General features: G+C 39.8%; 1 pseudogene; it reads right to left on the bottom strand.

The window, feature by feature from the left end:
- Positions 1 to 828: 828 nt before the first annotated feature.
- On the bottom strand, positions 829 to 16348 carry LOC125171718 (eukaryotic translation initiation factor 2-alpha kinase 1-like; annotated as a pseudogene).
- Between the last annotated feature and the right edge of the window lie 8073 nt (positions 16349 to 24421).

The raw sequence follows: 24421 nt of genomic DNA, 5'->3' as shown, positions 1-24421 counted from the left end.
GTTTTACTTGTACTTTTGTAATGGCAGTCCTAGGATCCAGGCATAACAAAGCTAATTAAGCAATGTTCTACTTTTAGTTTATTTTTTAGCATTTGAAAGTCATTATAATGTCCATTGTTGAGATTTTTTAAATCTTGTAGAGAGAGAAACAAATTTTTAGGGTTCTTGAGAAATAAAGTTACTGTTTAGTAAATATCTTCCCCACTTCCTTATCTATCTTTTTCAGCAACACTGAAAAGATAACATTGAAAAAATAACATTGAAAAGATACCAATTATTTTTATTTGTATTTTTTTAGAGAGTGTGCAAGTGGGTGGAGAGAGGGAAAGGAAGAGAGACAGAATCTTAAGCAGACTCCACATCCAGCGCAGAGTCTACCGCAGGGCTCGATCTCATAACCCTGAGATCATGACCTGAGCCAAAATCGACAGTTGGATGCTTAACCAACTGAGCCACCCAGGTGCCCCGAAAAGGTACCAGATTTTAAAACTGCATATACCATGCATATGTTTTCACAAATTAAACATACTCATATCACTGGCCTTCAGGTCAGGACACAGCAGTGTGAACACCCCAGAAGCCCCTTTTGCCCCTATTTTAACATTGTCATCTTCCCTGGAAGTAACTACTGTTCTGTTTTCTAAAACTTTTGATTAGTTTTGCCTTTTATTTTATGTAAATACAATCTTTTTTAAATTAAATTTTAATGTCTTATACAGGCTTACTAAATAAAAGTATTGCACACTAATGAAGATTGAAAATTTACATTCCAGTTGACTAGCCTAAAGAGTTTAAGACCACTTTCACATTTATAGAGGCTAATTAAGGCTAGTAGACAGGCACACCCTCATCTTCGATGTCATCTTTAACCCCTTTGTCCTGAGAAAGGAAGCTTAGCTGCCTCTTTAGTTCTTCAGTTTTTCTTGTTCTAGTATCTTCATCTGTAGGGTGAGATTAACATTTCCAACAGTTTGGAAAATTTCGCTTTATAGCAGCTGAACAGAGCAGATGGTCTCTGAGATGCATTCTTTCTGATTAAGTGCTAGATCCACTTGGCTTTGTGGGATACCTTTTACTGAGGGACTCAAGTAACTGACCACTTCTTAAACCTATTAAAACTTGTACTTGTTCTATTTATGTTCCAAACGGCTGAAAGAGTTCTAGTAGGATCACACCCAAGCTATACATATCTAATTTGGTGTCACGCTCAAATCCTTCCAACTCTTCAGGTTAAGAGTACATACAGACAAGTACCCACCCTGGAAGTATATGTTGGTATTCTGTTGCCATTTCTCTTGATCCAGTCCATCGTTTTTTGTTTGTTTGTTTTTTAATTTTTTAATGTGTATTTTATTTTTGAGAGAGTGCACGAGAGCAGGGGAGGGACAGAGAGAGAGGGAGACACAGAATCCGAAGCAGGCTACAGGCTCTTAGCTGTCAGCACAGAGCCCGACCTGGGGCTCGAACCCACAAACCGTGAGATCATGACCTGAGTGGAAGTCAGATACCCAACTGACTGAGCCACCTAGGTGCCCTGATCCAGTCCATGTTCTGAATGATGTCTGTATAGGCCAGACCAGAGTCTTCTATTTTTACTTGCTGATCAGGGCCATGAAGAAAAATATTTCTGGACTTCAGGTGTCTGTTATGTTATGAATGTAAAATACACTTTCCACCAATTCTTGAAAAGATTTTTATTGCAACACTGGCCTTAACATAAGGATTTGTGTACATTCGCCCATGTATTCTGGCCCTGCCTGTTTCACTCAGTTATCCAGTCCTACAAAGAGAGCTCACACAGGTGGATCTGAATGTGCAACATCAGGTGACACTGCATCAGGTGATACCTGCGCCATCAAGTTTTAAGTTTTCTTCAGAAGATTCCTCGATGGATGTGAAATTCTCTTCTAAGTTGTAATCATGCATAAGTGGCAGCTGATGTTCAACAATCTGGAAGACAAGTCAGCTCTTCGAATAAAATGATTCCAATTCAACGGCATCTTTTGTGACTAAATTGGTGATATAGTTCATCAGTCTATTAGTCTGATTTTCAGTGCCAGCTTCTCCTAAGGAGTTTTCTTTTTCTGGGGTGAATTTGGCAAGGATAATGGATGATTTTTTTTTTTTAATGTTTATTTATTTTTGAGACAGAAAGAGACAGAGTGTGAGTGGGAGAGGGGCAGAGAGAGATGGAGACACAGAATCCGAGGCAGGCTCCAAGCTTGGAGCTGTCCACGCAGAGACCAGCGTGGGGCTCAAACTCACGGACAGCGAGATTATGACATGAGCTGCAGATGGACGCCTAACCGACTGAGCCACCGAGGGGCCCCTGGATATGCTATTACTTTAATCATTTTTGACATCATGTTGATTGTTGTCCTCCTGGTTAGAGATCACTTCCAGAGATGGCAACTGAATAGAGATTCTATCTTGCATTTGGGCCACATGAGCATCTACTATCCAAGCAGTATGATGGCCTACAACACCTTCACTTCCCATAGTACCTTTATGTAATCTGTTTAGTTGCACCCTTATTCAGCATATTTTGATTGCAAAATTCTGACCATCTGATTTATTCCTGAACTTGTATTCTCTTCCATATCCACCTTTTCCTAAGGGGGCAAACTGTTCTAAATCATTTAAGTAATGTGAGGTTTGTTCTTCCAAGCTACTTCTCTTGATCTGATCTGGATATCAGAAATATCCTCACAGGGATCCTGAGGAATTCTTTCTTCAGCTGACCTCATTAAATGAGCAATAGCTATGGGCACCTGGCTGCCTCAGTAGGTAAAGCACATGACTCTTGATCTTGGGGCTGTGAGTTCAAGCCCCATGTTGGGTGTAGAGATTACTTAAAAATAAAATCTTACACACACAAAAAAAAGCAGTCACTGTTGTGATGTAGTCTTGGTGAGCTAAACTCATCACTACAAGTGAAAGAAGACAGCAGTGCCATTTTGATAAAGGTCTGACAAAGCAATTTAAACACCTGTCTTGAACGAAGTGGATTCATGAACATGGCTCAAGTGTTCCAGTGAAGAAACAAGCAGTAATTTGGTTTGCAACTGCAAAAGGCAAAATCAGCTGTTGTAGGGTCATTTTAACACCTGGGGTTCTGCTGGAATATCAGATTCCAAACATCCCTCCTACTGCCCCTCCCCACCCCAGCACTAGCCACTAGGTCTGGGTTCAAGCAGAGATCCAGCCCAATTCACTCAGGGGCTGCGATGAACCTCGCTGCTCTCCAACCTCCTCAGGAATTAAGGTGGCCAGGGGCTGGGAGAGGGCCACTGCAGCATTCCAAGTCCCTCACCATCATACTTGGGAGTCTGAACCATGGGCCAGGAAGTCCGTGGTAGGTGCACAGGCACAGACCCGGCTCCATTGCCCTCTGCCTCACGCTCCCGGTCCCCAGAGTGGCCCCCAGCAACACGGACTGCAGCCCAGCCTGCCTGCTAACCCACTGCCACATCACTCAGCACCCCAGTATACTCTTATTTGATCATCATCATATTTGTGAATATACTGTTTTTCCTTTGCCACTGTAACAAATTATCCCAAAATTAGTGATTTAAAACAACACAAATTTATTCTCTTAACAGTCCTGGTATCAGAAGTCCAAAACTTGTTTTTGGTTTTTTGTTTGTTTTTGAGAGTGCAAGTGGGAAAGGGATGGCGGGAGAGGGAGTGAGAGAATCTTAATCAGGCTTCATGCCCAGTGCGGAGTGTGTCTCACAAGTGAATGATCGTGACCTGAGCCAAAATCAAGAGTCAAATGTTAACCTTAACTGAGCCACCCAGGTACCCCCCTGCAACTATGTTTAATAGGCCAAAGTGAAGCTATTAGCAGGATTGGTTCCTAAATCTGAAGGTTGTGAGTGGAGCATCTGTTTCCTTGCCTTTTTTCAGCTTCCAGTGGCTGCCTGTGTACTTTGTGGCCCCTTACTTGGTATTTAAAGCCTCTGCTTTCATCATCACATCATCTTTTCTTCTATAGTCAAATCTTCCTCTGCCTCTACATTTAGGGTCTACCTGGATAATCCAGGAAAATCTCATTTCAAGACCCTTATTTGAATCAAAGTCTCTTTTGCCATATAAGATAACATTCACAGGTTCCAGGGATTAGATCCTGGATATTTTTGGAGGCCATTATTCAACCTACTAGAATGAGATTTATTCATAGCATATGTATTTGTAGTCATTCATTCTCATTACTGAATAGTATTTTATTAATTTAACCATTTTTATTGTATCCAAAATTTATCCATTCTACCATTGATGGGTATTTGAGGAATTTCTAGTTCTTGGCTACTATGAATAATGCCATGGAAGACATTCTTATACATGTCTCACTTCTGTTGAATGTATACCTGGGAGTGGAGTAACTCGGTCATGGGGTATGCACATACTGGTTTTAGTATGTATTGTCAGTTTTCCAAAGTGCTTATAAGAGGGCACTATTCTAATATGTACCATTATAATGAATTACTCTAAAGGTCTAGAGGCCTGACAGCGTTAATGAATTTCTCAAAATACCTAACTTATACCAAATGAGTTATACTTGTTATTTAATATCACGCAAGAGGAAAATAAAAAGCAAAAGTATTTGTCGTTGTAGACACAGTGGTATTATGCACTCAGAGAACTGCTCCAAAGGAAAAAAATGCAAGTTTCATGTAATCATAAATAGTATGTCAAATTTATAAATAGAATGCTTAATTATGGAAAACATATAGCTTACATTTTTAATTGAATTAAAATGTTTTTGTTAATAACCTTTTTTGGAAATACAAATATTTCCTCATACCCAAATGGCCACCAGGAAGAATTCTCCAATCCAAATAGCATAGGCACTGCCTTCCACTGGCTTCACTTGGATTTTGTTTGTTTTCTTCTTCCCTGTCCCTTTAGCTTGGCCCCCTCTTTTTAAAAAAAAAAAAAAATTAAAATTTTTATTAGAGAGAGAGAGAGAGAGTGCATGTGCATGAGCTAAGGAGAGGTGCAGAGACAGAAAGAGAGAGAGGGAGAGGGAAAGAATCTTAAGCAGGTTCCATGTTGAGTGTGGATCCCATGACCCTGGGATGGGACCATGACCTGAGCCGAAATCAGGAGTTGGAAACTTGGGGCACCTGGGTGGCCCAGTTGGTGAAGTGTCAATTCGGCTCAGGTCATGATCTCACAGTCCGTGGGTTCGAACCCCACGTTGGCTCTGTCCTGACAGCTCAAAGCCTGGAGCCTGATTCAGATTTTGCATTTCCCTCTCTCTGCCCCATCCCCACTTGCGCTCTCTCTCTCTCTCTCAAGAATAAATAAATGTTAAGAAAAAAAAAAAGTTTGACACTCAACTGACTGAGCCATCCAGGTGTGCCCAAACCCCTCTATTTTTTACCTTGCCCCACAGCATAGAATATCATGGGTAGGATTGGCCAGGGTGAAGAGAATGGGTACATAAATAACCTCCTTTTCACCTTGTAGTTAAAGCATCATCACTAATCCTTCTCCTATTTCCTCAAAATAAAACTTACTTTTAACATATATACTTAGATTTGCTTTTTCCTATAAAAGATGTAAGTGAAAAGAGAAAAGTAGGGAAGCAAAAGAGGTAACTTTTTTTTTTTTTTAACGTTTATTTATTTTTGGGACAGAGAGAGACAGAGCATGAATGGGGGAGGGGCAGAGAGAGAGGGAGACACAGAATCGGAAACAGGCTCCAGGCTCTGAGCCATCAGCCCAGAGCCTGACGCGGGGCTCGAACTCACGGACCGCGAGATCGTGACCTGGCTGAAGCCGGACGCTTAACCGACTGTGCCACCCAGGCACCCCAAGAGGTAACTTTTAACTTACAATCAATCTCTACCAGAAACCAATCAAATAAGTAGCACCTTAGAATTCCTTAATTTGTCAGAATTTAGGATTCTCAGTCTCAATGTTACTGACATTTTGGGTCAGTTAATTCTTTGCTGTGAGAGGCTATCTATCCTGTGCATTGTGGGGAGTTTAGCAGCATCCCTGGCTTAGATGTACTGGGTGCCAGTAGCACACCCCACACACACATTGTGACAACCCAAAAATGCCTCCAGACATTGCCAGATGTCCTGGGAGGGGTACAAAATCACCCTCTGTTGAAAACCACTGCCTTAGAGATCTAAGTTTTTATTTTTAAAATAGGGTACCAGGGAAAGACTGAAATTGAACCTCTGTTTGGAAGCAACATGTGGTCTAAGTTGAAAAAGACAAAAAGAAACAAGGTAATTTGGAGATTATAGGCCCAGGATTAAAATATATTTTGAGGCGGGCACCCGGGTGGCTTAGTCAGTTAAGCGTCCTTCTCTTGATTTGATCCCAGGCACCCAGCCTGCTTGGGGTTCTCACTCCCTCGCTCTCTGCCCCTCCCCCACTTGTGCACTTGCACTTCCCTCTGTGCAGAAAGTAAAATCTTAAAGGGGGCTCTTGACCTCACATCTGCTGATACCTTCCCCCTAGAACTCTAGTCCAGCTCTTCACCCAGAGATCGTAGCCACACCCAGTTTAAGATAGATCAGGTATACTATCTCATTACTATGTATATCTTTTAACAAGTATATTTTTAAATTGCTTTTATTGTAGTTAAATATAAATATAAAATTTACCATTTTTAAGTATTTGGTTCAGTGACATTAAGTACATTGATATTGTTGTGCAACCATCACCACTATCTCCAGAATATTTTCATTATCCCACACTGAAATACTGTATCCATTAAATAGTAATTTCCCATTCTTCTCTCCCTGTAGCCACAGGTAACCACAGTTCTGCTTTCTATTTCTGAATTCAACAATTCTAGGTACTTCACAGAAGTGGAATCAAAAAAAAAGTATTTGCCCTTTTGTATCTGACTTACTTCACTTAGCTTGGAAGGTTCATCCATGTTATAATATGTATCAGAACTTCATTCCTTTTTACAGCTGGATAATATTCCATTGTATGTATACATCACATTTTGTTTACTCATTGACTGATGGATGGGTAGCTTCTACCTTTTGGCTATTGTGAATAATGCTGCTAGGGACATAGGTGTACAAACATCTGTTCCCTAAGAAGCATTTTTTTTTTTTGAGTGTACAGAACTATATATTGAGAATTGAAACAAGGGAAGAAGTATAGTATAAATGCATATACAACAACAATTTATAATATATGATAAATATTACATAACTGAAGGGGACACTTGTACTAGATCTTACGTGAGTTATTTCATTTTCTCATCACTTCTGTGAGGTGTAGGTATTGAGAGTCAAGGGTGGCAGGCTGGTAACACAGGTGTAGCATTAAAAGTAATAGATATGGGTGCCTGGGTGGCTCAGTCAGTGTCTGAGCTTGGTGTCTGACTTTGGCTTGGGTCATGATCTCACAGCTTGTGAATTCGAGACCTGCTTTGGGTTCTGCGCTGATAGCTCAGAGCCTGGAGCCTGCTTCAGATTCTGTGTCTCCCTTTCTCTCTGCCCCTCCCTCGCCTGTGGTCTGTCTCTCAAAATAAATAAACATGTAAAAAAAAATTAGGTAATATGATAATATCTAGCAAGTGGAGGCATCAGGATTTGAACCCCAGGGAGCCTGGGTGGCTCAGTCCGTTAAGCCTCTGACTTCTGCTCAGATCATGATCTCATGGCTCGTGGGTTCAAGCCCCATGTCTGACTCTGTGCTGACAGCTCAGAGCCTGGAGCCTGCTTTGGATTCTGTGCCTCCTTCTCTCTCTCTGTCCCTCCCCTGCTCATGCACTGTCTCTCTCTCTCCTGCCACCCCCCCCCCCAAAAAAAACCAAACATTTCAGATTTAAAAAAAAGAATCTAAGTAGTTCTAAGGACTATGTTTCTTCCACTAGATCATTCTGCTTTCTCTCCAAAAGTACTCTGGGAATACTGGGATGAATCTTTATATCTTTATTTGAAGTCATTAAAAAAATTATAAGCCTTCCCGAGGATAGCAAAATTGCGTGCTATTGCAAGATAATTACAGAGCTCACTCTAAGGAAGCAGAGGTAATGTCTGGTTTTGGGCTTCCTCTTTCTGCCCACTATTGTCTAAATGATTCAGTGTTATGCAGAATATGAAATATTGTTAAACTATTTCAGAAAGTTGGTTTATTGTGTTGGTTTTATATAAGACTTTTCTTCTGATCAAAATACTTCCAAGACTATAGGAAAATATAACCTGGAATCAGTTTTCTAGAATTTCATCTTATCCAAATGTTGCAGAATTTTGGAATTCTTCGGAGTAAGCTCCCAACCAAGGCCAAATTTAAGAATTTAATTACAAGGCCCCTATTTGTTTATATCCCAATAACAAGCTTACTATTATGCAAATAGGAAATAAAATCTAGTAATTGTGGACCATTATTTAGAATTTTGAAGTTAAGGATGTGTTTTTTAATGGTACAGATAAATCAACAGCTATTAATATATGAAGACAAGGCTTGGGGAGAGTGCTGCCTCCACCTTTAATGTTGGAATTATTTTACAGTATTCTAGTCATGCTGTTTTGGAGGCTGGGCAACTATAAGCCTCACTTCACAGCCTATTGTTCCCACCTGAATCTTGCCGTAGCCTTCTAACTGGCCTTGGCTGCCAGTCCCTCCTTGTTATGATCCCTCCTTCACATTGCTAACAGTGTTGTGTCTCTAAAACACAAATATGACTATGAGACTCCTCTGCTCCGTGATGATAGTGTTAAGTCCAAACTCCTCTAAGCATTACATAAAGTATCTTTCATAACGTGATTCAGCTTTTTCTACATTTTCTCAATTGCACTGAAACATGGGCAGTATAATGCCATCTCTTGTACACTTTATTACCTTTGCATGTGCTTCTTCCCCACCCTGGATTGACCTTTTCTTCGCTTCACCTGGCAAGTTTCTAACCATACAGCAAGACACAGCTTAAGTTTTAGCTCCAATGTAAAGTTCTCCCTAATTCCTCAGTGCATAGTTACTCTTTGTCTGGCTATCTACACCTGTGATACATATTTCTATTTTCAAATCCATAATACCATACTATAATTTGTTTGTTTACAAATTATTTGCATTACAGTGAGACCTGCCAGAGAACAGGGACCATATCATCATTATTTCAACATCCCTGGCAACTGATATAGTAAAGTTTTTTAGTTGAACTTGTAAATATCTGCTGTGGTCAGCCCTCATTTCACCTGATGCTCTAAACCATTTGCTCCTGGAGCTATCATACAATATACAGGCATTCAATAAATATCTGATGATGATGGTCATGGAAAAGAAAAGAAATTATTACATTTAATGTGCCATGTTTAAAAAGAGAGGACTTTTTCTCCTGAGAGAAAACCTTTCAGGAATATGGTATTTCAGTACCTAAAAGGTTGAAATTATCAGAAAACCTCCCCTGCCAACACCCACTCCAGGCATAGCACATTCTCTGGTCCTAGGAGTATAGGATAACAAAATGTTATACTACAAAATTAACCAGAAAAACAGAAGGCAATTAAGGGATTTCAAGCAAAGAGTGATTTAATACAGGGAATTAGATAATACAATTATAGGAAGAACTGGAAGAACCAAAAGGAAAGGCAGACGATATTGCCCAGGAATGAGGAACTAGGAGAACTCTCTCGGAGCCTCCACTCATCTGCCAACTGACTCGTGCAGGAGCCTCATTACCGCATAGGAAGTCACTTAAAACTCAGCAGCTGAAAACAACAATCATTATTTCTCACAGTTCTGTGAATTTGCTGGGCTTAGCTGAGTGGTTGCTTCACATTCTGTTGTCTGAGGCCGCAGTCATCGGAGGGCACAACTGGAATGAAATGTCCAAGGTAACGCACTCACCTGGCTGGTGGTTGGTACCATCGGGTGGGATCTCAGCTGGAATGGTCAGTTGCAATGCCTTGATTCTCCATGCGGCTTGAACTTCTTAGAGTATGGTGGGATTCTAAGAAGGAGTGTCTCCAGAGTGTTCCCAAGGGAAGGAAGCGGAAACTGCAGGTCCTCTTAAGCCTTGGGCTCAGAAGTCCCAGAACATTACTGCCACCACATTCTATTGGTCAGAGCTATTTCAGGGAGAGGATACAGGTATCTCTCGCTTTTCAAAATTTCAAGTTACACCACTCACTTTTACGAAAGACCTGCATTAGTACCTGTTTTCGCTTACCAAAAGAAATTTGAAGAGGAGTTTTGCTTTTACAAACAAAGGTGGAAAGGGAAAATAGCATTCAGTGTTTGTTTGGCAGAGAGAACCTTATAGAGGCAGCACGCACGCCTAGTGGCAGAGTAGAATCGCTAACTCCTTCCCAGGGAACTACACTCAGCCTCTCAGCATTAACACCATAGTTTTGAACTGAGTCTGTGGGCATCTTTACTTTATCCTCATTTATTTTGTGTATCTGTTATCAAGATGTGTCCTAACATGTCAGAAAAGCCTAAGGGAGGTTATTTTTTGAGTCTGGGAATGCTCAAAAATGTTTTCATACAAATGAGTAGTAATTGCTTCTTTGCCTCATGCCATTTCAGTTCAAAAGTTTTCATGCTCTACTTTCGGATAGTGGGGGAGAATACAGGAGGAGGATGTAGAAGCATCCAGAAGGAGGATGAAATGTTGGGAGTGGGAGCTGTCTTTAGAGACTAGCTGTCACACTTGTCTTTGCACATGCTTGTTCTTTGCTCCGAAATAAATGCTTTTTTATTGTTTCCTGTCAAATATTCAAACTGAAAAATCCAGCTTACATTTCACCCTACATCTAGAGCCTTCCCTGATACCCTCAAGTACAGTCAATAGCCCTTTATTTCCTTCATGTAATCTGTGCCTGTGGTACATATTTCTGTTTTTGTATCTATCGTTCCTTATTTTGATTTGTTTGCTTGCATATTTTTCTGTGAGAGTATCTAGGGGACAGTAATCATATCATCATCATCATCATCCATATGTCTAGTAACTGTCGTAGTAAAGGTTTTTGCAATTGAACTTCTAAGTATCTGCTTGTGGTCAGTACTAATTTAGTCTGGTGTTCTCCACCATCCTGTTCTTGGAGCTTCAATGTGGGGAGATACTCGGTGAATATCTAATGGTGATAATAATGGAAAGGAAGAAAAATTGCCTTTTAAATATTCTGTTTAGGAATAAAGGATCATGTATGAGTCACTTAATAAAAATTTTCAGGACAATTGATATTTTAGTCCTGTCAGTTCTGTCAGCACAGAGCCTGATGCGAGGCTCAAACTTGTGGACCTTGAGATCATGACCTGAGCCAAAGTCAGAAGCTTAACCAACTGAGCCACCCAGGTGCCCCTAGTCCTGAAAGTTTTAAACTTATCTAGAAAAATAATTTTCCCAGCATAGCACATTCTCTGGTTCCAGGAACATCAGATAAAATGTTATGCTACATAGTTAATCAGAAAATGGAAGCTCTTTAAGGTATTTTGAGTGAGGAGGGTTTTAACACAGGAAATTAGGTAACAAAATTGTTGGAAAGGCTGGAGACGCTAACGGAGGTCAAGTTACCCAGTCATGAGGAACTACAGGAAGCTGCTTCTTCCCCTGGAGCCTACAGTTGTTTGCAGAATTCAACTCCTGCAAGACCCCATTACTGCCCATGACTCAAGGGAGTTGTGCTCCCTGCCCCACGCTGTTGATGCAAACTACCAGACGCCCATGTTTAGCTGCTACCCAGGTGTCCCAGGAACTGACTGTATGACAAGAGGGTGCAGCTCAGTTGGTGCCACCACTGCCTGAGCTAGAAGAGTGTTTCTTTCTTCCTTCCTTTAGCTTTCCAGTCTCTTGCACATGCGCACTGTTGACTGAATCCTGAACAGGATTCCTGCTGGCTAGGGAGGCCAAGGAAATTCCTAGGTTTCCCAGCCCCTGCAATACAATAAAATTGTGGGGATGATGCTGAACACATCACAATATCTAGAACATGGCATTAGAAACTTGGCTTACAAAAGGAATATAGTGATCATAGCACTCGCGATAGTTCTACCCAGATGGAGTTTTAGAATAGAAGAGTTTTAGTCTCATACTTTTAAACATTTGATAAAATAAATAAGAGGGTTTTTTGAACCAATGTCTAGAATTGCAGTACTCATAATCTTAGGTAACTTTCAGCCTTGGTTTTCTCATTAATAAATTAGAAAAGCTTTCTGACTTAGCAGTCTTTCACAGGCACAGTGGTAGTAGGATCTTTAAACCTATTAGAGAAAAAATCATGTATGTGTACATATAAATATGTATGCATAAAATGTTTTGGTACATACACACACACATAATGTGACAAAGAGATACTGTCTGAGAAAATGAAAATTTATTTTTGCCACCCAGTGATTATGTAGGACTTTGGTAGAGTACTGGCCAAAAGTTGAAATAAGCTCCACTAATGTTTATTGGGCATTGGCACTGAGCTTGGCACTAGGAATACGAAGATCCATATTACACATTCCAATTCAGTAAGTGTTTAGTAAATATATTTCTGCTGGATATTTAGGTCTTGGGTCTACTAAGATGAACAAGACCAGACTTTTTCCACAGAGGTATTCAAAGATTGATAAGCAAATGATTGCAAGATTGTGGTAAGTGTGTTGATAAGAAATTTAAAGTATAACCAAAAACAATTAAATGGTAAAATTTTTAATTAATTGACACGTAAAAAAACTTGGCATTTACTTAAAATTATTCAAGAAGATGCCATGTTTAGGGGAAAAAATACTGTCTCTGAAATGACACCATCTCAGGCAGTTAGAATTGAGGGTATTGAGTCTTGAGATGCATGTAAAATGCTCACTTTGGGAAATACTGAAAAGTATTTTCTTTAAAGTCATATAATCCCACCACAAAGACGGCCACTGGGAACATTTTGATGTATTCCTTTCTAATCCAAGGGTATTTTTCTTAAAATAATGGAAATGAAACCAAAAATAGAGGCTAATATGTTCACAAGGCATGATAGATTGCATGTAAATTAGAAGGCAAGAAAAAAAGTGAGAGAGAGAAAGAAAGAGAGAAGGATCTATTTGGGCCAGGTATTTCAAACTTCAAAATACACACCTGAACTTGGTATCTTCTTCCCTACGCTTGTACTTGCCCTTTTTAGGAATGGCACCACCATCTATCCAGTAATGAAGGCAAATACATCCAACTACTCTCAGAGTAATCCTTCTAAAACAGTCTAATTTTATTGTTCCTTTGCTTGAAATCTTTCAATAACTCCCCATAGATTTTGGAATCAAGTGTCATTTTCTTATTTCACTATTTATAGCCCTTCACCATCTAGCTCTCACCCATCCTACTAGCTTGACCTGCCTTCCTGCTACCTATATAGTTTTCCACATTAGCCATGTTAAAAAATTTGTAGTTCCTCAAAGGTATAGCAGTGTTCTCCAATCATCTTTGTCTTTCTACATGCTCTTTTCTCTCTAGAAGACCATCATACACCCCCATCTTTTCCTCTGTTGCTTCTCAAAAACTCAAGGGTTGCCTTTCAGGATGCTGCAATCTATTCTGTTCCCCCAATGCACCAGGCACATATCTCTAATATAGCATTTGTCTCACTGTCCTCAAATTATTGGTGTTTTTATCTCTTATTCAATTCAACCAAGAGCTTCTTGAGGACAGGGACTATATCTTGATGATCTTAGGAGTCCTGCTTCTATCACAGTACCCAACATATAGTAGGTGTTATAAACATTGGTTGAAGGAATTTATGTAAATTGGTAGATAAAAGGACTGGTGGGTTTTTTAATTAATAATCTTCAGGAACTACATTTAGAAATTGTAGCAAATATTGTTAGTTGCTTACATAATAGCCACCTTCACCCCCCTTTTTTTCTTTTCTTTTTTTTTTTATAATTTATATCCAAATTAGTTAGCATATAGTGCAACAATGATTTCAGGAGTGGATTCCTTAGTGTCCCTTACCCATTTAGCCCATCGCCCCTCCCACACCCCCTCCAGTAACCCTCTTTTTGTTCTCCATATTTATGAGTCTCTTATGTTTCGTCCCACTCCCTGTCTTTCTATTATTTTTGTTTCCCTTCCCATATGTTCATCTGTTTTGTCTCTTAAAGTCCTCATATGAGTGAAGTCATATGATTTTTGTCTTTCTCTGACTGACTAATTTCACTTAGCATAATACCCTCCAGTTCCATCCACATAGTTGCAAATGGCAAGATTTCATTCTTTTTGATTGCCAAGTAATGCTCCATTGTGTGTGTATGTGTGTGTGTGTGTGTGTGTGTGTGTGTATACATACACATACTACATCTTCTTTATCTATTCATCCATCGATGGACATTTGGGCTCTTTCCATACTTTGGCTATTGTTGATAGTGCTGCTATAAACATTGGGGTGTATGTGTCCCTTTGAAACAGCAGACCTGTATCCCTTGGATAAATGCCTAGTAGTGCAATTGCGGGGGCGTAGGGTAGTTCTATTTTTAACTTTTTGAGGAACCTCCATACTGTTTTCCAGAGTGGCTGCACCAGCTTGCATTCCCATCTTCCCTTTTTTTCTTATCAAAACTCAAGTTTCAGTGTGGCAGTGTACCCCAGGGCATGTATCTTGATAGATCCAAGGCAGTCATGGCATCCCTATCCCTCTTTGCCAATAATACATTTCGGTTGACTATGATAGGGCATAGAGGGAAACTACGGAGGCTTCAGGGAGAGGTCTTGTTACTTTCTCTTCTCCCTTCCTGCTATGTTTACAGTTCTGTGAGGGATGTGAAGCCTGGAGTTGGGGCAACTGTCCTGTAATCTTAAGGCAGCAGGCTTGAGGACAAAAAATAAAATGCTGAGAACTGTGGATGGGGAAAGACAGAGTCTGAGTCTTTGATGAGATAACTGAGCCACACCAATCCTAAATTGCCTATCACATCAAACTTCCTTTTATGTAAGATAATTAAAATGGTTCCATTGTTTAGGCCACTGAATGATTGAATGGTGGCCCCAAAAAGATGTCTATGTCCTAACCCCCAGAACCTATGAATATGACCTTATTTAATGACATAATTAAATTAAGTGTCTTGGGGCGCCTGGGTGGCGCAGTCGGTTAAGCGTCCGACTTCAGCCAGGTCACGATCTCGCGGTCCGGGAGTTCGAGCCCCGCGTCGGGCTCTGGGCTGATGGCTCAGAGCCTGGAGCCTGTTTCCGATTCTGTGTCTCCCTCTCTCTCTGCCCCTCCCCCGTTCATGCTCTGTCTCTGTCCCAAAAATAAATAAAAACGTTGAAAAAAAAAATTTAAAAAAAAAAAAAAAAAAAAAAAATAAATTAAGTGTCTTGAGCTAAGATCATCTTGGATTATCTGAGTGAGCCCTTAATCCAGTGACGAGTGTCCTCATAAAAGACACACAGAGGAGAAATGCACAGAGAAGAGGAGAAAATGGAAGTGCTGGAGAAGGCAATGTGAACACAGAGGCAGAGATTGGAATTATTCAGTGACAATCCAAGGAACACCTGGAGCCACCAGAAAGAAGCTGGAAGAGGTAAAGGGTTCTCTTCTAGAGCCTCTGGAGGGAGAATGACTCTGCTGACACATTGATTTTGGGCTTTTGACCTCCAGAACTGTGAGAAAATTAGTTTCTGTTGTTTTAAGCCATCCAGTTTGTGATAATTTGTTATGGCTGCCTCAGGAAATAATATAAAACTGTAAGTCAATTCTCTGTTGCAGCCAAGGAGATCTTAATTAATATAACGATTATTTTTAAGTTCAAAGTAAACATATGAAAAAAAAGTATTGGTAATAATTCAGGAAGAGATCCTGGAGTCCCTGAAAATTCTTTCCATAGGATTTCAAACCAAGGTTGATACTAATCTTGTCAAATCTGGGAATTAAACATATCTCTGACTCCACTTAACTTCACCCTACATCACTCTGCTTCAGGGACTAATGGCTGGTAGCAGAGATGAAAGTTATGCCCTCCTAAGAGGATTTTTTTTTTTTTTTAGAAACCTTATTTTCCATTAACCTTATTCCATTTTGTTTGCCTTTGTGAAAGAGCAAGACTGCTCAGTGGTTGTTCCTACCCATTCAGGGGTCTGAGTGGTAGGAGCTGCAGACTAGTCTTCAGTGGCAGGCTGAGCACTTCAGTCTTCAGTACAGAACTGCTGAATAGGCACGGAGGGCACCTGCCTACCTCCAGACCAGTCTGTGACTTCAGGTTGAATAGTAGTGAACTCAGGAGCTGGAACAGTCCACTCACCCAGAAATTCCTCCTTGGTCACAGCCTTTTTCAGCGGTGGCCTGCACCACCACATGTCTTCAAAATCTCTGTAGAAGTAGAGATCAGGCATGACCTCCCATGGGCATTCACAGGAAATGGCGTCAGGCATGCACTGAACTTCCCGGGCCAGCATCCACCACACCAGACCCACTGAGTGAGTTCCCTTGTTGTTGCAATGGATGGCATGGCAATGTCCACACAGTGCAGAGGAGAGTCTACATGGACCCTCCCTGGGTAGTGTGGAAAAGATCCTTTTTTTGAGGGGGGTGGCGTGCAAGTGAGCAAGGTGGGGGGGAGGGGAGAAGCGGGGCTCACACAAAGCAGGGCTCAAGCTTACCCAAAGTGGGATTCATGCTCACCTGATGTGGGGCTCAAGCTCACCTGAAGTGGGACTTGTGCTCACCTGAAGCAGGGCTTGAGCTCACCCAGTGTGGGACTCGAACTCATGAACTGTGAGATCATGACCTGAGCCAAAGTCAGATGCTTAACGACTGAGCCACCCAGGCACCCTGGTGGAAAAGATCCTTAAGACCATTTTTGATGAAGTTAGATTCATCCCTGGTCCAGGTCAATATGGGAATTTTTTTGTTCCTGTTTTTAAATATAAGCAAAAGAGATTGGGATTTGAGGTAGCTTCAAAAGTATGTACAATTTGGAACAGAAAGACAACATGTAAACATTTAAAAGTCAGGAAAAGAATAAAAAGAAAATCAAGACCAGGATACATTGGAATGAAATATGCAAACTATCATGTCCTACATAATTAGAGTTAAGTCTCAAAATTAAAATTATTAGGGATCAAAGCAAAAAGAGTTAACTATTATGTGATCCATGTTGTCCTTAAGGAAAAACATATTAGTTTCAAGAAAAGGAAAGCTTTGCTTTTCTTGGCAGTTTTTCTTTAAGAACTTACCATGTAGGTTTCAATTTAAATATCACTTCCTCCAAGAAGAGTTTCCTAATGACATCCTCCCTCCAAATTAGGTACCAGTACTATGTGCTTACCATTGTATCACTCATAAGATCCTTACAAGAATACTAAGTTCTTTGAGCAGAAAGACTGATTAGCTTACCCCATTGCAATATTCAGGGGTTTTTTGGAGGAGTGGTAAGTGGGTTAATAAGACTTCATGGTGGGGGGGCGGGGAGGGAGGGCGGGTCTAGTTCCCATTCTAACAATGCATTGAGTTATGATCCAAGCTGTGAGTGGGACCAGAGTTTTCCTTAGAAAATAGCTTGGAGTATGTTCTAAGACATGAAACAGTTAACAGTTTAAAGCCTGTTTAAAATTATTTTGCCCTACAAAATGTTCACTGTGAACATAGCAGCTGTCCTTTGAAGTCATAGAACACTGTTAGTAATGACACATGGAACATGGATTTAAGCAGCACAGCCTCCTGTTGAACCCTTTGAGATGAACCAGCTGAACCTGAACCCACTTATCAATCTTAGTCTCATTTAAAGCTGGACAACCAGGCAGTATGTGTCTCCTAAAGTGATTGATACGAGGCTAACAACACTACTTATGAAGTATTCTTGCCCTCCAAGAAAGTGGAATCTCCAAGTTTCTAAAGCTAACTTCCATTATAGGAAAAAGAGGAGATAAAGGAACACAAGGAAGCAAAAAGACAAATCCAGAATATGGTAAATTCAATAGGACAACTGGTCTCTGTAATCAAGTCAATGCCATCAAAAAGGGGTAAGGGAGAAGAGACTGCTCTGGATTAAGAGAGGCTTAAGAAACAACCATATGCAACTGGTTTAAAAATCTTGTCTCAACAAACCAATTATAAAAAGATAATTTTGACACAATTAGGAAAATCTCAATAAGGTCTTGGTATTAGATGACACTAAAGAATTATTGTAAGTTTGGTTACATGAGTTTCTCAGTTTGGGTTCTCCCAGACCCAGAGATAAAGATTCAAATGCAAGAAGTATAGTTGAGAAGGGATCCTAGGAGACACTGGAAGAGAAGGAGGAAGTGAAATGAGGAAGGAATAGAAGCCAATAAAAGCTTCACTATTAAGCAACCTAACCATTGTGGGCAAGTGGAACTTAATCTCATTAATGTACTTTGGGAAATAGTGTGAAATATACCTCAGAGCCAATTCCCACCCGCAGGCCAAGGGACCTGAGTTACTTACATACCAACTCCCATCAGGCATTGATTCAGCTGTGCCCATGGGAGAGGAAGGCAGAGTGGGCTCTCCAGGGGCCAGAGAAAGCCCTCAGACAAAGAATACACTCTGAAATGATAAGAGCCAAAGTGATATGGGAAAAAGCACCAATACCATTTGCTACAGTGTGACAATAGTGTGGTGGTAATGTAAAAACATGACCTTTCTTAAAAATGTATACTGAAATATGTGAGGGTGAAATGATGTCTGAGGTTTGCCTTAAAATACTTCAACAATAAAAAACAGATGAGGGGTGCCTGTTTGGCTTAGTCGGTAGAGCATGGGACTCTTGATCTTGGGGGTCATAAATTCAAGCCCACGTTGGGTGTAGAGATTACTTAAAAATAAAATCTTTAGGGGCGCTGGAGGGGGCTCAGTCAATTAAGTGTCCCACTCTTGATTTCTGCTCAGGTCATGATCTCATCATTTGTGAGATGATCAAACCCTGCATCAGGCTCTGTGTTGACAGTGTTGAATCCCTGCTTGGGATTCTCTCTCTCTGTGTCTCTCTCTGCCCCTCCGTCACTTGTGCTCTCATCTTTCTCAAAATAAATAAATAAGATTTAAAAAATAAAAAATAAAAAATAAATAAAATCTTTAAAAATAAATTTAAAAAGTAAAAAGGACAGATGAAATAAATATGGTAAAACGATAATTATTTACATCAGTCATGGGTATGTGGAAGTTAACTATGCTAACCTCTCTACTTCTGTGTGTATGAGAATTTTTTGCAATAAAAATATTTCTAAGGTACATCGAAGTAATGAAAATATGTCAGCTGGGCTGCCTGTAGTAGTTGGATATAAATTATTTCATTTAGAGAACATCTGACAAAGGTAATATTTTTAGTTTTAAAATAGTTTACCTTAAGCTATTCTTTCTACCTATATGTTTGGCCTAAAAGGTTTTCACAGTAGTACAAGCTGGCTGGGATCTGAGAGCTACCTTTTGATTGCTCTTTTGAGATGGAGTCAGTCAGTCAGTGAACTGGACCAAACACATTTTACAGATGGTCCAGCAGCCCAGGGCTGCTGTGGCTTCACTAGGCTGGTGTGTTAGGAGTCCCCCACCCTCTGTAACTGGGTTTTCTCACATCTGTGAGGCACTTCCTTTTCTTAGTTGACAACACAAATCTACCTGCTTACACATAAAAGGAAACCTAATACCGGTCCAACAACTGAACCCTTTGGTTCTCCTTGCCTTCGTTGACACTCTTGGATTTAGACTCTTCTTGTCTTCCTGGACTTCTGACACTCATGCGCATAGATCTGATCATAGAATATTCAAACAATATTGGGTCAACAAGTCACTGAGCTTCAAAGTTTGCTTGCCTACATTAGGACTATGCACTGTGCCCAACTACTTCATTAGACTTTTAGACTTGTCCCTTTTACATGCTCCACAATACCACTTGGCATTGTTTTATAATTCTTTGTTAATATCTGTTATGTTAATTCATTGAGACAGGATTATAGTAGATGGCATTTTTTGCAGGTGACAAAACCCCGACATGACTCCCTTAGGCAAAAAGAAGAATCTATTGTCTCATGAAACTAAATCACAAGGACAGAGGAGTAGTTAGCAATATGAATAGAAGGGACTAGGATATTTTATTTGTTATTCCTGGAACAAAGATCTGGGGATTAATAGCCTAGCTTGCCTTTTACCATACCAGAATCACTTCCCTCAATACCTCTATGCTACCCCCATTGGCAGCCCTAATTAGGTATAGCCTAGCTCCATAAACTGGTCCTGGATACTAGATTTTCAGGTGAGCAACTGGGTTCAGTTGTAGCTGAATAAATACTTATCATGTGCCTATTTACATATCAGGCACTGTTAGGTTCTGGAGTGAGGATATGTAAAGGATTTGATCCCTGTTCTCAATGGAAATCTCACTGTCATTATCACCTTGGCTACCACTTTGAGGAGTCATTTCATGTGTTCTCAACAATCCCACTCCACCTTGGCTCTTTGCGAACTGAGGATCATAGTTTTTTTTTTTTTTTTTAACTTTTTTTTCAACGTTTATTTATTTTTGGGACAGAGAGAGACAGAGCATGAACGGGGGAGGGGCAGAGAGAGAGGGAGACACAGAATTGGAAACAGGCTCCAGGCTCTGAGCCATCAGCCCAGAGCCCGACGCGGGGCTCGAACCCACAGACCGCGAGATGGTGACCTGGCTGAAGTCGGACGCTTAACCGACTGCGCCACCCAGGCGCCCCTGGATCATAGTTATTTTTAATATGTTTTGCAGTACAACGTAACTCTAGCCAGTATTAAGATTATGAAGTTTCTTTAAGCATTCATTGCAAACTCTCAGGTCTAAAATGAACAGAAGGTTTCCTAATTTTCTACTAGGCATTGATTGTGTTTCCAGGCACTTAGCCAAATTTTGAAAAGAAATTTATTTTAAAGATTGTCATTTTTAGATTTTATTAAGATATATGCTTTTCTTTCTTTTTTTTTCAGTTAAGACAAGCTGTTTTCTGTTTATGTTTTTTTGTTTGTTTCTGTGTTAGGCTATAATAATATCCTCTAAACCTTAGTAGCTTAAAATAACAAGAGTGTATTTCTTACTCATATGCTATATGTCCATCTTAGGATGGTAGGGGCTCTGCTCCATGTTGTTCTCACTAAAAGATGCAGATTCACAGAGGCTTCACTCTCTGAAACATCACTGGGAACCATGGCAAGGGAAGGAGAAAGGCAAATTATGTAAGATCTCTTAAAGTCTTCCTCCTGAAAGTGACATTCATGACTTCTGTTCTTTTTTATTGGCCAAAAGAAATCTCATGGCCACATCTAGCTTCAAAGGGGCAAGGAAGTATAGTCCTACCATGTGCCTGGAAGGAAAAAAAAATCAGAAATATTGGAGAGTAGCAATATTTTCTTCTGGTCACCAAATATTCATTTAATTCTTCCTCATTCATGCAAAATACATGCACCGTCTTGCCAAGGTAGACAACCTAAAAGTTCCGTCTAGTCAGGGCATCCAGATCAAAACTCAGAATCTCTGAGTGATAGGCAGTAACCTTTACATTAGGTACAGATGTGGCTCCTTTTGACATCAAAACCTATGCCTGAAAAGTCAGGTTATCTGTCCCCATGGATAGGATAACCACCATAAAAATTCCCTTTAGGAAGGAGACGTGTAGCGGAGGCAGACACCCATCTGTGGCAGTTCTGAAATTCTGTTCGACAGCTATTCTGAGGACCTTATATCATCCTGGTGAGTGAGGAATATTTCTTCATTAAACTCTGACTCTACCCCCTGTCAGTGATTCCCTTGTTCTTTGTTCTTTATTGCTCCTGATTCTTTCTGTGGATGATTTTCTCCATTATTATCCTTGGCCATATCTGGAATGGGTGTTTGGGGGAATATATCATCCTCCTTTCTTCCCTGAGATATTGAAGTCCTAAGAGGGAATAGTCATGATCTCTTTTGTTTAGCCCAGTCTAGTAATTCTTTTGAAGCTGCAACTCTCTCAGAAACTTAATGAAAAGATAAAAATACCCAGACTAGTCATTGTCATCAGTTCCATAAGCCAGTAGTCACCTCCATAATTTCCTTTCAAGGCATGATTCTCATTTGACATAATTCTTTGTTTTCACTCTCCCTCTCCCTTGTCTCTCATTGTGATTACATAGGTTATCAGACTTGATGTGAGAGTCACTTCCCCTTAGTCTCTTTTCTCTGAGCCATTGTATCTAAATAACCTTAGTTGGTTGGACCATTGATCTGGGACCATACAGAGATGTAAAAAATTGGTGAAACAGCCATTCTCTTAACTTGATGCATTGTCTTCAGGCTGAGTTTTAGTTATCTTTTGTCATTGCAAGCATTTCTTAGTTTTATTTTTAATTATTTGGGATTAAGAAGTAGTTGCCTATTTCAACTCTGGGAGTCCTCAAATTGGTGATTATTTATTCTCTTCATTCTTGCTTGCAAACCGGTCGATTCTTTTTTCACCTCATATCTTTTTTGTAGTATCTTGTCAAATGCAAGCCAACAGGAATGAACATAAAACATTCCTTTTTTCCAGTCTGTCACTTTAGCTACAAATTTATTACATGATCTGTCTCCCAAATGAACTGTAGGAAACAGTTTTATGAAACGTTTTATCACTGCATAACATGGATTGCTATCTTTCCATCCTCTGAAAATGGTTTTCTTGCTACCTGCCATCTGTCTCTTAAATATTTTAGGTTCTTGTTATGGCAGCACCTCATTTTAGATAACAATTTCTACCTTCTACCAATGATCTAGATTTTGCTACAGTAACAACTCTTTAGTTCCCAGTGGTTCAAAATTATAAAGATTTATTTATCATTCATGCTACTTGTTTTCACAGTATGAAGCAGAGCTACACAAATAGACACGTAGCCTACCTCTCAGTGTTCCCAAAGACATGATGCTTAACCTGTTAGATACCTGAAGACTTTCCCAAGGTACACAGGAAGGATAAATTTTAAGGAGTCAATTTCTAAATCTTCAATTAACATATATCCTTTTTCCAAAGACTGATCTGCCTGAGTATGAGTTTGTGATGGAAATGTAGATTCTCCTTTCTCACATCCCCTGTCACAATTGGTTCTCCCCCACCCCCCACATTCTATATAAATCTTGCTCACATCTCAGATTCTTCTAGATGCATTTCCCAGACATTAAAATCTTCCATGCCATAGAAAAGGAAAATTTGAATATGGTTGTTGATGTAAAGAAAGTGACTGACTGGGTAGCAAATCCTTTTCCAAGTCAGGTGATTTCAACTTTTTTTCTTTCCAAAAATTTAAAGGAGAACTTAATTGAGTTATCAGTAGAGAAATCAGTAAAAATTATTTTTGATGAGAGATTACTATACAATTTTTTTTTTGCCTGTAACTCAGAAGTTCAAAGAAGTGAGTGACATTACTCTGACAAAATTCCTTCCGTTCCCAAATACTTATTTATGTAAACAGGTTTCTCAGTGCTTACATCTATTGAAACAGAAAGCTAAGAATAGAACTGATGCCGCTGAATCCTCTTTCATTGTAGTAATAGGTTATATTCATCCATATAAAAAAATTTAAATGGCCCATTCAACTCATTAAGAAATGAATTTCCAATAAAATTGGACTTATATGTTTAATAATTATTTATCAAAATATGTAATATATTTTTGTTGTCTTCATATTAACAATGATTGGAATGATAAATATATACAAAAGAATTTTTTCCCAACATTTAGAGCCACATGATCAGAGGAAACAAATGCTTTTTGAAATGAAAGTTTACATGCTTATTTTTGTCTCAAAGAGGTATGGTAAGACAACCAATGAAAGGGGTGCCTGGCTGGTTCAGTTGGTGGAACATGCAATGTTTGATCTCAGGATTGTGAGTTCAAGCCCCACGTTGGGTATAGAAATTACTTAAAAATAAATAAACAGACTCTTAGAGTTTGTTAGAGTTGTTACTCTTAGAACATGTTTGCTCAACTATTTAGGGGTAAAGTGTCATGATGTCTGCAACCAATTTTTTTAAGTTTATTTATTTATTTTGAGAGAGAGAGAGAGAGAGTGAGAGTGGGTTAGGGGCAGAGAGAGAGAGGGGAAAGAGGGCTGTCAGCACGCTGTCAGCACAGGGCCTGATGCAGGTCTTGAACTTGTGAACTGTGAGATCATGACCTGAGCCGAGATCAAGAGTTGGAGGCTTAAGTGACTGAGCCACCCAGGCGCCCCTGCGACCTATTTTTAAATGGTTCAGAAAAAACGAACTACACCCATGCAAAGTATGTATGACAAAATGTTGACAAATGTTAAGTCTATTCTAGATAGTTGCTAATGGAAGGTGTATGGTGTTGAATTTTTTTTTTCATTTTTCTGTATATGTGGACTTTTTCCTAATAAGGTATTAATATAAATGATAAATACCTATAGTTATAAGTTTCAAGTTGAAGGCATTGTAGACCTATATAATATTTTTCTGTGGGTTAACAACACCATAGCTGTATGCAGGTGTCACTGATGGCAGCAACTGTATGCCATTT

The sequence above is a fragment of the Prionailurus viverrinus genome, chromosome C1 (assembly GCF_022837055.1).
Source record: "Prionailurus viverrinus isolate Anna chromosome C1, UM_Priviv_1.0, whole genome shotgun sequence".
Classification (NCBI taxonomy): domain Eukaryota; kingdom Metazoa; phylum Chordata; class Mammalia; order Carnivora; family Felidae; genus Prionailurus; species Prionailurus viverrinus.
Note: the sequence above shows the minus strand (reverse complement) of the source record. Positions and strands in the feature narration are given on the sequence as shown.